General features: G+C 41.9%; 1 protein-coding gene and 1 long non-coding RNA gene across 6 annotated transcripts in view; one reads left to right on the top strand and one right to left on the bottom strand.

Annotated features, from left to right (window-relative positions):
* LOC119009002 (RNA-binding Raly-like protein) overlaps window positions 1-3,339 on the bottom strand; it is a 107,570-nt gene extending 104,231 nt beyond the window's left edge. The window contains exons 1-2 of one of the 5 annotated variants that reach the window (XM_037079841.1): window positions 3,153-3,339; window positions 2,116-2,220 (exon numbers count right to left, since the gene is read on the bottom strand). The gene's annotated coding sequence lies outside the window, so the exon portion shown is untranslated. Of the gene's footprint in view, window positions 1-2,115; window positions 2,322-3,152 lie in introns of those variants that run through there. The other 4 variants (XR_005071601.1, XM_037079842.1, XM_037079843.1 and 1 more) reach the window with 4 other exon arrangements.
* The window catches only part of LOC119009003, an 82,445-nt gene that overhangs the window by 55,724 nt on the left and 13,662 nt on the right, over window positions 1-13,059 (top strand). Inside the window, exon 2 of the long non-coding RNA XR_005071602.1 lies at window positions 8,387-8,426. This is a non-coding gene — a long non-coding RNA (uncharacterized LOC119009003). The remainder of the gene's footprint in view (window positions 1-8,386; window positions 8,427-13,059) is intronic.

The raw sequence follows: 13,059 nt of genomic DNA, 5'->3' as shown, positions 1-13,059 counted from the left end.
CAGACTTAATGGTCCGCTCTCAAATATTTTATGGGCCTACAATACTGCGCTGACAAAACCTGTGTTCCGCCAAACTGGATACATACGGAGCAGAAATGGAGCGAATTGATGAGATGAGCATGCTGAGCTACTTTATCACAAGGTGCCAATTTTAGCCATGAAAGCATGAAAATATTCTTAAAATATGCAGTAACCTAAATATGCTGATTTGTTTAATTTCATTTATTCAGCGCATGTAAAGGTTCTTCAAAAGCCCAAAGTCCGAGCCAATGGGAGCTGCTTTCTCCCACAGAAAACACTGTTCCTGAAACGCCTCATCAGTAGCCCCGCCTCTGATTCCTTGACTTTGTGACATCACGCTGCATCATCATGTCACACATAATTCACGAATGTGTTTGCAGTAGGAGCCGAGATAACTGGAAGCTGAAAACATGACAGAGTGGACCGCAGAGTGGTGCTGGCTCAGGCGTGTGTGAGCTGACCAATCAGAGCAGACGGAGGGGGAGGGGCCTTAAAGAGACAGGAGCTGAAACAGGCCGTCTCAGACTGTTGTATGAGAAAACAAATGTGTTTTTTTGAGCATTAAAACATGTACACCTTTTCTAGTCTACACCTAAAACAAAATCCTACACACGAAATTGAGCAACATATGTTTCCTCTAGAAATAAAAACTACATTTGTTGGATCTGCATGTATCGTTTTTTTGTTTTTTCTTTGGAAAAACAATCAAAGGATTTTGAATATGTAAATAAATCATAAGTTTTTCCTGCAGAAATAAGGGATGAATAAATAATGGTAACCTTGTCTCCTGGTTGTATTTTAGTTTGGAATCAGAAGTATTCATATGAACTTGTTGCTATGGGAAATGACTCAATTCAGCCACGGTGACAGAGTCCTGTACCAGTTTATTTCCTGAGCCTGTTAGTCAGCGAGACAGACAGCTTTTCACGAAATTCACCTTCATAATTCACGATTATCTCGATTCTGATGATGAAAATTCACCACGATCTCCAATAAAATCTTTAGTCGTCCCATCCCTACTAACGCCTGACAGGGAAATGATTCAGATTGGTCCAAGCAAAGGTTTGTGAGCTTCTGTTGGGTGAGAACTTTCCAGACTTATGTCAAAAATAAACTCGGTGGAAGAAGCTTCAGCAACGCTACCGTAGCTCAACGAACGCAACGCAGAGGTGCTGAGAAACACACGATAATCACTCAGACTCCGGGTTGTAAGCCATGCCCTCCGCCGAGACTACACGACATGTATTTACTCATGTTTGCATGTCCTGCAGCACAGCAATAATCTGGAGTTAAACCTGCCTGGTGGAGGATTAATTCACTCTAAGTCCTCCTTTAGTCCCGTCAGTGGCTCTATTCATTTCCTGCAAAATCAGATGTGACGAATCCAAAGAGTTATTTATGAATCTGAGAGGGGGGGGGCACGACAAAAGCCGATTTGAATTTGTCCAGCAACAAGGAGGGCACTTATACTTCACCCCATGATACATATATATTATATACATTGTAGTGCAGATTATGGTTATCATCCTACTTCCCCCGAACTTAGTGTCACAGAATGGTGCAGCTTAAAAGAGACGCCTGCTGCAGCAAGAGGGAATTTTGTAATCTCAGCCTCTCTGAGTCGATGCATGGATCAGAGTTTTGATAGTTTATCTGCGGTGTTGGGGGGCAGTCGTTACAGTGCATCCTTCCCAGGGAAACCTGAGTGCAGCTACTTACATTTTATTCCTTCGGTGTGGAGAGCACAAAGAGAGCATTGTGGGCCAAACGACCTGATCTCTCCCCCCCCCCAAAAAATAAATCCTTGTTGTTGTTGTTGTTGGTTTGTTGATCGTGTCACTCGGTTATTTTTTCATGAAGCAGATGGGATCACATGAGTTAACCTTCAGGTAACATTGGTGTAAAGAAATGCCTTCTCTTATGAGCCGCTCTGACTCAGCCCTGTGCGAAATAACACGTAACAGCCACAGGTGCATATTTCTGTCACCTCATTCTTTATTGTAAATACATTAAAACGTCACTCATCCACTTAAAATATATATATATATATATGTGTGTATATATATATGTATGTATATATATGTATATATATACCTGCAAAAGGGAAAATGTCTGTTCATCCTCGTTGACACAGAAAACAAAAAAAACGCATTGAAACTCCCCCAAGAATCAAAACTCCCCTCGTCCACCCAGCATCATCTAGTCAGAAAGAAAGAAAAAAATGCCAACATCCGAAAAATACTTGACACTGCCACCAGCCAAAAGTATAATGAAATCGCCCCCCCCCCAAAAAAAAAGAGAGAGAGAGAGAGAGAGAGGTAGAAACCCCCAAAAAACCAAACCAACCTGTGAGCTCAGCTGCAAGAAAAGTATCACGTTAAAAGGCTTTTAAAAAGGACTCCTTCTCATAAAGACAAGAAGAGAGAGGGGGGAACAAAGTCAAAGCAAATGAGAGTGTGTGTGTGTTGTATGTGTGTGTGTGGGGGGGGAGAAGAGGGGAGGTCGCGGATCGGATCATCGGCGACGATCACCGACACACCAAAATCACAAAACTCGAGAGGCAACAAACAACACTGCGAAAATGCAAACCAAAGCACAGCAGACAGCAAAAGTCGACACAAAACCCAAAAAAAATTTTCAAAATAAAAAACCAAAAACCGAAAAAAAAAAAAAAAAATATGTCAAAGATGTTTCTTTTTTTTCAAAACCCACCAATAAATGTTGTGCAAAAAATCTCAAATCTCAAACAAAATCTGCCGGGCTTCGACCCTCGAAAACAAAACTGCAAGCAAGTCAGCACGGCCGTGTTTCTGTTCTCTCTGTCTCTCTCTCTCTCTCTCTCTCTCAGAGACCCGACACCGCACACCCTGCTGGCACTCTCTCCATCAGCATCAACTGCATGCTAAAAACTTGAAGCCTGCATTGTAGAAAAACGAACGCTCCCAAACCACCACGTCAAACCGCTCAAATCTCTCAAACACCAGCAAAAGGAGGAAAAACCAAAAACAAAAACAAAAAAAAAAAAAAAGAAAAAAAAAGAAAAAGAGGAGAAGGGGAGGCAAATTGAAAAGACAAAAAAAAATGCTCTTTTTTTTTTCTCTCACAAAAAGGCCATTTGGAAAGGTACTCACCGAGCGGGGAGTAAAATGTTGCGATAAAAATTGTGATATGGCTCAAAATACAGTATGGCGGTGCGAGCCGAAATGCTGTGCCTTTTTTTTCTCTAGATCTCTGCCTCCAGCTCGGTCATGTGACTCACTCAGCCCCGACTTCCAGCAATGAGAGGAGCGCAGCGTCGAACAGCTGATGCTGAATGCTCTCCTAACGGCTCGGCTCTCTCCAAAAGTAAAAAAGAGGTAGTCCTTATCATCCCACAGTTATGACTGAGCTGCTTGTGTGTTTTGCCTCCTTCTGCTTCTCTCTCTCTCTCTCTCTCTCTCTCTCTCTCTCTCTCTCTCTCTCTCTCTCTCTCTCTCTCTCTCTCTCTCTCTCTTTCCTCGGTTTTAAAGATGCAGAGCTCACACGGTGTCAGCGCCGCGTCCGGACATGCTTTCATTTCACACACACACACACACACACACACACACACACACACACACACACACACACACACACAGTGCTCCTGTGTGAGGGATGAAGTGGTGGTGTGTTGGTCGTATGTGCGTGTGGCACATTTAAGAGACGCACTACTGCATCGTTCTCTGAACATACACAGTCAGGACACACACACACACACACACACACACACACAACATCAGCAGCATGCCTCTGATATCACGCCAGAGCTGTCCATGGTGCTGAACCTCAAAGATGCACAATATGGATTTTTAATTTTTTCAAGCCGATACGATGATCGATAATCACCCGACTCTCATGGCCGATATCGATAAAATCACAGATAATAACCAAAATGCAAGAAAGGTAAAGATGTAGTGAGCAAAGCTGATTTATTTGATATTCTAAAGCTGCGATAGGATTTTATGGTTGAACTTGAAGTCTTTCCCCCTCGTGTGGCGTCCGTCTTCACACCGGAGATGACATGCGTGGCTCTAACACCGGTGCAGCGGTTCAGTGCTATGACACAACTGTGAATAAAGGTGCTGATACGATGAACCGATAACTGGCTGACAGAGAAACCAACATCATTATGCTTTTTTCATGCACAGAAATGCATTTTAAAAAAGTCAGGAAGGCGAAGACGTAGTGAGCAGAGACGGTTTATTTGATATTTGGTAGCTGTGATAAGACTTTATGGTTGAAGACGACATGCGTGACTCTGCACAGGTGCAGCAGTTTTGGCGTTATGGCTTCTACTTCTACTGTGTATAGATGCTGCACTTGTTAAGCCAACAAAAGCAATCTGGCTGTAAAAAAAAAAAAGTGAATTTTCCATTTTTTGGCCCATAATCTACCTATTCAATATGTATATTGTGCATCCCTTGCTGAAACAGACGAGCAAACAAAAGCATGATATTGCTAACATCAGAACGAACAATAACATCCTCTCCTGTATCCCAGTTGTGCACATCTTACTTATTACGAACAGGCTTGGAGATTAAAAGTATGCTAAACATAGTGTCCCACAGATTTTAAAATGTGCGCCCACAATTGTTGATTTTTTGAAGTCTTCCTCTGATGCAACAGATGCTCGCAGCTATGATGGTAGGACAGCTGTGTGAAGAACTCAGAAACAACTAAATAACTACAAATTATTTATTATGTTGTACAGAACACGCTGTATAAAATAAGTATATGATGTGCGTACAGATTGAAATAGAGACTCTGTCCGTGGTGCTGAAACAGAATCCATCGCAGCGAGGACGAGCAAACAGAAGTAATATACTGATAACATCAGCCAGCTCCGTCCATCAGGACAAACAAAAACATCCTTTCATGTGTCCCAGTTGCATACTACTTACTCATCCTAAGCAGGCTAGGAGGTTAGAAGTGTGTGCAAAAATAGTGGGGATGCCCACTAAAAAAATGTTGTTTTGATGCAAGAAAATAGAGGAGATGCTCAGAGGTGTTCAAGTGCTCGAGATCAGTCTTTACAAAAGTCTCTGTCTTGTCTGGAATCTGAATTTGATTCCCTGTGGGGACATGACTGTATCGAAAAACCTGTTTGAGACATATGTACTTCATGATGGATTCTACAGGAAGACAAAGAGCCAAGAAAACTGATGCTTGCACAGGATTTTCTTTTATTGTGTTCAGGTGGAAGGAGATTTGAATAAAGATGCTTGAGTTGATTTCGGCTCCTTCAGATCAGTTCTAGGAGTAAGTGAAAAGGAGAACGGTTTGAATTCCCCACATTGTATCGTGCATCATGCATTGTGGGACTGACGCTGGTCTGAGTGTTGACTCTCACTCTTGGTCATGAAACGGTCTCTGTGAAGGTGGTCTGGACTGCAACACTGATGCTCACAGCTGGAAAACATTTAAACAAAACGTGAATGACAAAACAACTTATAACTTTGGGGAAATCATTTTTGTCTCCATTTGTGGAGATAAATGTCAGAAAACATAATTTCTTGTACTATATGACGGTTAAATAATACGCCAACTCTGTCCATGGTGCTGAAACTGGACAACAGTAGCTCCACTGTAGATAAACACTCTAACATCATGCCAGCACTGTCCTTGGTGCTGAAACTTGAGAATTTTGCAAAAAAAAAAAGGTAAGAGAATCAGGCTCAGCCAGGCTTTGTCCACAGTGCTGAAACAGAATACAGTGAGGACGATCAAACAAGAGTATGATACTGATAACATCACCCAGCTCTGTCCATACAGTTAAAATCACAACAAAAATAGTATCATGTACTTTACTCCAATTACATAATACTTACTGTTAATATACATTGGACAGTCAGGATGTGTGCCAAAAATTGTTGACAACAGAAGAGTTGGAAAATAATTTTTGCTCCTGCTAGTGGAGCTGAACTGGCAGTGACACGCTGAAGTCACAGTTTATATGGTACACACTGTATGCAGTAAGCACACAGTATGGAATAGAGGCACATTCTGTCCTTCTAATAATACACAGCTCTGTCCATGGTGCTGAAAGTGCAGCTAAAATTAGAACAAACAATTGTATCTTCTGCTGTGTCCCAGTTGCATACTACTTACTAAATTCTGAGCAGGCTTGGAGAACTAGAAGTGTACGCAAAACAGTCAGGATGAGCGCTAATAGCTGCTGCTTTTGTGACTCTCCGACGATGATTAAAGCAGTTTTGTGAACAACTCAGAAGCGAGAAAATAACCTGGTTTGATTGTTAGAGTTCACAGAATCATTTACTGTCCCAATAAAACAGCGAAGTAAGACACTCTGAATCATACACACTGTCTGACGTGAGTGTGTGTCGTGTAGAATGGAGGCGCAGCTGTACCTCTAATAATAATACGGCTCTGTCCGTGGTGCTGAAACGGGGGAAACAACAGGATCATACCTCTAATAAGATGTCAGTGCGACAACAAGCAACACTACCACTCAGCCCAAGTGTAGGTACAATTAGCACAGACAATTGTGTCCTTCTCCGTGTCCAAATGCATACTGCCTACTTACTTGCATCACTGCTGTGCCGCTAATGACGGTAAAGCTCGCTAGGCAGTGTGATATAACTGCCACCAACACAGTAACAGATGAAATCGAAATGTATTCATTTTGTGGGGCAATTAAAAAAGAAGAAGAAACGAACACTTTTTGCCAGTCTCCATGGAAATACTGTACATGGGAGTCTGAGTAATAACTGGAAGTCAATCGGTGACGTCAGCAGACTCCTGTGTGCACTGAACCTAGCTGTACTCCAGCGAGTAGGTCGAGCCCCGAGTGACGATACAGCAACAGAGACGATTCCCAGTCCCTGCTGAGTCAGCCCTGCGCTGATGTTTGTGTTTTCTAGTGATCGTGGGATTTCCCCAAAAAAATGAATAAACACCACATATATAACTGCTTAGCTGGAAAATGAGATGCTGAAATGAAGATGCTCTCAGCTGGGAAACATATAAAGGGATTGCAGATGACGGTGAAATAGTCTTGTGAACGACTCAGAAACAAGAAAATGGCCGAATAAGTCTCTGTGAGTGGAGTTTAGCTGACAGTGACATTGTGAAGTTGCAGTTTGGTTGACATTCTTTCTCAAAATCTATCCTTCCCTTACATATGATAATAAGACAATTTGTATAGCACACAGTGTATTTAATTAGTGTAAAGTATGGAGTAGAGGCACAGCTCTGTCCCTGTGCAGGACATTTAAGTTAGTTAAAAGCATCGTTTCAGTGTTCATCTGTAAGGAAACGTTTAGAAACCAACATGGAAAATCTCCTCAAAAACCCTCAATTAGAGAGTTTGGCTCTATTTGGAAGAAACAAACAGCGGCATTATGGTCCGCGCCAACTGATTCACTTACTCACAACACAAAGGGATCCATGAGTCGGACTGCATAATGTGTCGGACTGATTTAAAAAAAGGAGAAAAAATAAAAAGAGGTCCAGAAACTTCCAGGGTAATTTGTCTAATGTGGCAGTCGTTTAAATACACATTACTGTCTGAATACTGAATGCATGCATAGTGTTTTCCTCAGTTAGTGAGAAGCCGCTTTTAACATGCATTATGTAAATGTCTGAGTCGCACTCATTAACTCTCAGAGCTCCCCGCTTCAAAATGGTGGACTTTCTATGAAGGTGGAATTTAATGGTGACAGATCTCAGACAGATTCCCACATTTTTCTCAGTAGCACGAACAGGGCAATGAAGAATATGACACAAATAAACTCTGAGCAGTCGACCGCGCCTGAAATCGTTCATGTGTTCACTCTTCACTACATGTGGGATTTTATGTCGAGGACGTTATTGTCTGTCAAATGGTAAAAAAGAAACTGGCTTCAGACAGCAGCTGATTAAATTTAGCATATTCTTCCATCTGTTTAATGCATAATGTTAATTGCTTCGTAGCACTGCTGACATTGTGTTATGGATTATTTTTAGCCCACCATATGGTATACACTTATACAATGGTCTGGGTAAATATGAAATTCTGATTGGCTGCAGAGAGTCAATTAACTCCTGATATACAGACATCTATGGAGCCACTCAAGTAGTTCTCAGTGAAACTAAGTTAATGTGCTACAGCCTGTAGCTAACATGAGTGGTGCCTGTCTCAGCTGGCTGCAGACACCTTATGTAAGAAATGAAATGAATTTTTAAGAAAATGAATGTCTTACTGAGTGAAGTCCTTCAGTGCGACTGTAACACACAGGCTGCAAGAAGTAACACAAGCAATCAACTCATATCACAAAAAAAAAAAAAGCGTGTTTAACAGCGGATGGGATGACAAAAGTATTTTATTATGTCAATTTTTCTCTTGCAGTTGGACTGATCTCCATCCATGATCGTGGTCACTCAAACAGGTAATTTCATGATCCTATCTAACATGCTATTAAATGAGAATGTGATGACAGATGTCCCACAAGGATCAATAATAGGCCCTCTGTTATTTATGGTTTACTGTCAACCGTATGCAGTGTGCCTGACTTGAATCTCGCTAACATTAGCTTTCAGGCAAACAGCTGAGCAGAAGTTTAATGAGCTGAGTTTATCTCCTGTTGCTAAGGTAGTGAGCAGTGTCTCCATTGCTTAAGAACCTCATTGTATTGTAATGACTGTTTCGGGCATCAATCAAACTCTCAGGTTTTGCACATGAAATGATTTACTGCCTGTGAAAAACTTCATGCACACAACACATGGAAGCAAATAATGGCCTGAGATTTTGTCTTTGTGGCAAGTGACCACTCGATGTGTCCATGATCGGGGAATAATGGACGACAGTTCCAGCCGCCACAACGTTACAAATTAGCAAACACACTATAAAATGAACAATACAGCAGCAACTGACTGATGGACATCACATGCTCTCTGTTAATACCACTCATCCCTGCCCGTGCTGCCTGAACCATGCATTATGTAGAACAAACTAATCTTAGCGTCATTATCTTATCGTCACCAGACCCTCAAATGGAGGGATTGTAGTAAATGTAGGACAAATGCCAACCAGTATAATTCTTGAGTCACTAAGCCTCGTCTGTGCTGCTGGAACTTAAAATAGACAACATGGATGTTGTCCGTCTCTGTCCAGTATACTGAATGTGCGTCGCCAGTGTTCAGACATCACAGAGAGACACTGCGTTAATTTATTCATGCGTGGCCCAGAACCCGGCGAGGTGCCTCTCTCCTGGTAGGTTTTAATGGCTTTTTGAATTCATAACACCTACACGAAAACCTGCTCTCTTTCCCTCTCATTTGTTAAATAAATTCACCTGAGAAATGTAGGTTATTGCAGATTGCACCAGACAGGAAAGTAATAATGTGTTATTGATGCATTAGCGTCTGACTGCAGTTGTCAGACAAAATTCACTACAAGTTCATGTAACACGCAGCGCTGGAGACAACTGTCACCATCGATTCATCACCGCCGTGGCTGGTGCACTGTCTCCACCTTAAGCACTGTCTAATTTAATTTTCCTTCCAGATCACATCCAAGCCTTTGGGAGGCACAATGTAAAACACTTTACAGTCTCGAAAGAATACATCGGGTGTCCAAGAACAGCGATCAAACTTTTCCTTGAAGCGGAATCCGGCACATTATCACTGAGCGTGTTTACCTCTTCCTTTCATTTAGCCGTCAGAGCTTATTAAGCCGTCTTGCCAACACACTGTACCGCCTGTTTTTTTTAAAAAAATTTTTGTCTACCTCATTTGGTGCTCTGTGTCAACAGAGTCATAGCACATTAGTCTGTGTGGCTACAAAGTAAACGTGACGGCCAGCGTCTTGCCTTTGCAGGACATGTCAGACTGTAATTATCGATGCCTGGGGGTGTCGATGACCTAACTCGCTGTCAATGAGGAAAAAGCTGCAGAGCCGTAACTTGAGACCCGGGTGGTAAACAGACAGAGATGGGGGGGGGGGGCTACACGTGGGCAGAGCAGAGGGGACAAAGAAAATGACGCAATTAACCAGCAGCCGGGATCATTCCTTATAATCCAATACCTCCGACTGATGCGTGACGTTGTTATCGACAAACAGTCAGTCGCTTTAAAATCAACCTTTCTCCCACTTTTAGTGCAGCGTAACTTTTAATGGATGCTGAGCGAGATCTACAGCTAAATAAAGAATTTATCATCCGGCCCGACATGATTTATACATACGTGACCGTAAACTCGGGAGATGCTGTCATGTTTACTGCGATACACACTCTGGTTTCAGGCCCACGCTGTTTATCAGACACGCCGGTGCATCAGAAATAGACTCACAAGGTTAAAGGAATGCCCTTTATGAATATCTGAAATAAGAAATATCAATCATATCAACCTCTTGACGCGGGCTCTTTGGACAGGATAAGCAGCCCCTGGGAAAACACAATCAAAACACACATTTGCGGACTAACCTGAAACTGTTCACCACTGATTGTTTGGCAAATTAATTAACACATGCAGCAAAACGGAGCCGTGATTCATACCTCTGGAATGAAACCCCCATTAGTGGAGCACGGTGAAAAGGACCACTCATTGCCTCTGGCCATAAACAGCCAATCAGAGGCAGAGCTCATAACATGTGGGCTTTTGGGCCTCTCCACGCATCCACAAGTATTTCCTCTCGAGGTGCATTAATCGATGCGTGTTAGTTCATTATGTATTGGCTGGAATCAAGTGCAACATGCAGCAACACAGAAAATGGGGGGAAATAAACTTAATGATGGAAATAATGATTTTCATTGTGTTACTTAAGGAGGCCTGCAGACATTTCCAGCCAAAATGTGTGGTGTTATTACCAGGTGTTTTTTTTAAAAAGAGCTGTGGATAGTTCGAGAAAAAATTGTGGTGTCAAACTTGGAGGTTTTCTTAAGGACACCTGGAGACGTTTCCAGTAGTCTTTGTGGTGTCAAATGTGATGTTTTTTCAGAATCCTCTGGATCTTTTCCAGGTGTTTTTGTGGTGACTATGCTTCTTTTTTTTCTATCCATGATCGTGGTCACCTAAATTTCTATTTTAAGCCAAACCTTGATGGTATTAAATTAGATTTACGCTTTTCATCTCAATTGTGATGACAGGTGTCCCACAAGGATCAATAATAGGCCCTCTGTTATTTACGGTTTACTGTCAAACGTACGTGATGTTATCAACTTGAATCATAACATTAGCTTTCAGACAAACAGCTTAGGAAGGGTTTAATGAACTGAGCGAACTAGGAGCGAACAGTGTCTTCATTGCATAAGAACCTTATCGCATTGCACAATCTCTATCCATGATCAAGGTGTCTAAAATAGGTATTTTAAGCCAAAGCATGATGTTTTATGTTTTCCTCACCCTAACCAAGTGGTTAGGGTCATGTGTTAATCTAACCAGAACAAAGCAAAGTGTCATAATGAGAGAAATGGAAAATTCAACCTTAACAATCTGCTTTTACAGAAAGGTACTCAGCTAACATTTATTCTGCCAATTAGTGATGAAAAAATAGTGAATGTGGAACAAATGCAAAATAAAAGTATCTTTACTAGTAGTCTAAGACTTTTGGACTGTATACATCATCATTTGTCACTTTATTCATCTTGATATTGTGATATTTTGTGTTAAATTGGACCAATTTTCTATAACATACAGTCAAAGGAAGCTAATCCACCCCCCACACAGTTGAGTCGAATGTTAATGTCTGGTGGTAACGCAACACAAAAAACACTATGGACTGAATGAATTTCCTTTATTAAAGCAATGGAGGAGGATTTGTGTTTTTTAATTACCATTTTGTTAAGGAGTCTGCAGAAAATGGTGCAGGATATTCTAATCAAAACTAAATGGAGTGCGCACACGTAACAGTAAGGGGATTTAATGCTCATTACAATAAATGGGTTACATTTACAAATCTAGAGCTCGAGGTGGAAGGATTATATCGAATAATTCAAAATGAAAACATACTTGAAAGCCCCCCCCCTTTTTTTGGCCTGTGTTTGTTAATATCACTGTTGGAATACAGGTTTATTGAAATCATTGCAGGGGAGGGCTTTTTATCACCATTATGCACATTTTAAAGGATGGTAATGTGTTTGTGTGGGCTGGGTCACTTAAATAATGTCAAGCCATGGATTTCGAGGCATTCATTGGTGGTTCTTGGCATTCATTCGTTCTCATTCTCCCCTCGGTCGCTGTCAGTGGATGCACTGTGTCCGAGCTGACTGACCCACAGCAGCCTGTTGGGACATGAGGCAGGCTTACTGACATGAAGAGCAGTCACCCTGCAGAGAAGCCTCATGTTTCACTCTTAGAGGTCTTACAGATATGTCGGCTGAAACCATCTGCCTCTTGAAAACCAGTTTTCAGACCGACTGTGGAAGGTTTACTTGAGGAAATGACTGCTAATGCTGCTAACACGAACGCCACATTTGTTAATGTGTGCAGCTTTTACTGTGAAGCAGCCACAGACAACGCAGTGCGTTTCCAGCCGAGCACACGTTCGTCAGAAATGCATTTTCAGCAAATTTCTGCCGACGGATGTGTTTCAGACATTGCTAAAGGAGCAAGAAGGAGCAGCATTACACCAAACTCCTCCGTGTCCCGCTGCTGTGTGGAAATCCACTTGCAAAGCGTGCACAGCATGAAAACAAATCACGGTTGCTCGCGGCATTATTGACTGACTTGTTTATTACAGCGATGGGAGCTCGTTTGGCAGCTCTGTAAACATATTTGCGAGTGTGTCGGCTGTTTTACTTCCCAAAAAAAGTAGCAGCCGAGCGACAACACCCAGCACCCGCAAATGAAAACCAACATGCTAGTTACATCCTGGTACTAAAAACGTTTTTGATCTCTATGGCTTATATCCATGTTCAGCTACACGGGGGTTGAAGTCTTAAAAATTGGACTTAAAATACTCAGATTTATGCATAATTACAGCTAACAGTTGACCATTATATGACCCACTGGCTGTCGGCATCAGGTTTCTTTCAGCTACACCATGCTCAACCCCTTCGCCAATTATTGGATTGAGTTTGCATT

The sequence above is a fragment of the Acanthopagrus latus genome, chromosome 19 (assembly GCF_904848185.1).
Source record: "Acanthopagrus latus isolate v.2019 chromosome 19, fAcaLat1.1, whole genome shotgun sequence".
NCBI lineage: Eukaryota > Metazoa > Chordata > Actinopteri > Spariformes > Sparidae > Acanthopagrus > Acanthopagrus latus.
This window is presented reverse-complemented; position numbering and strand designations above follow the sequence as displayed.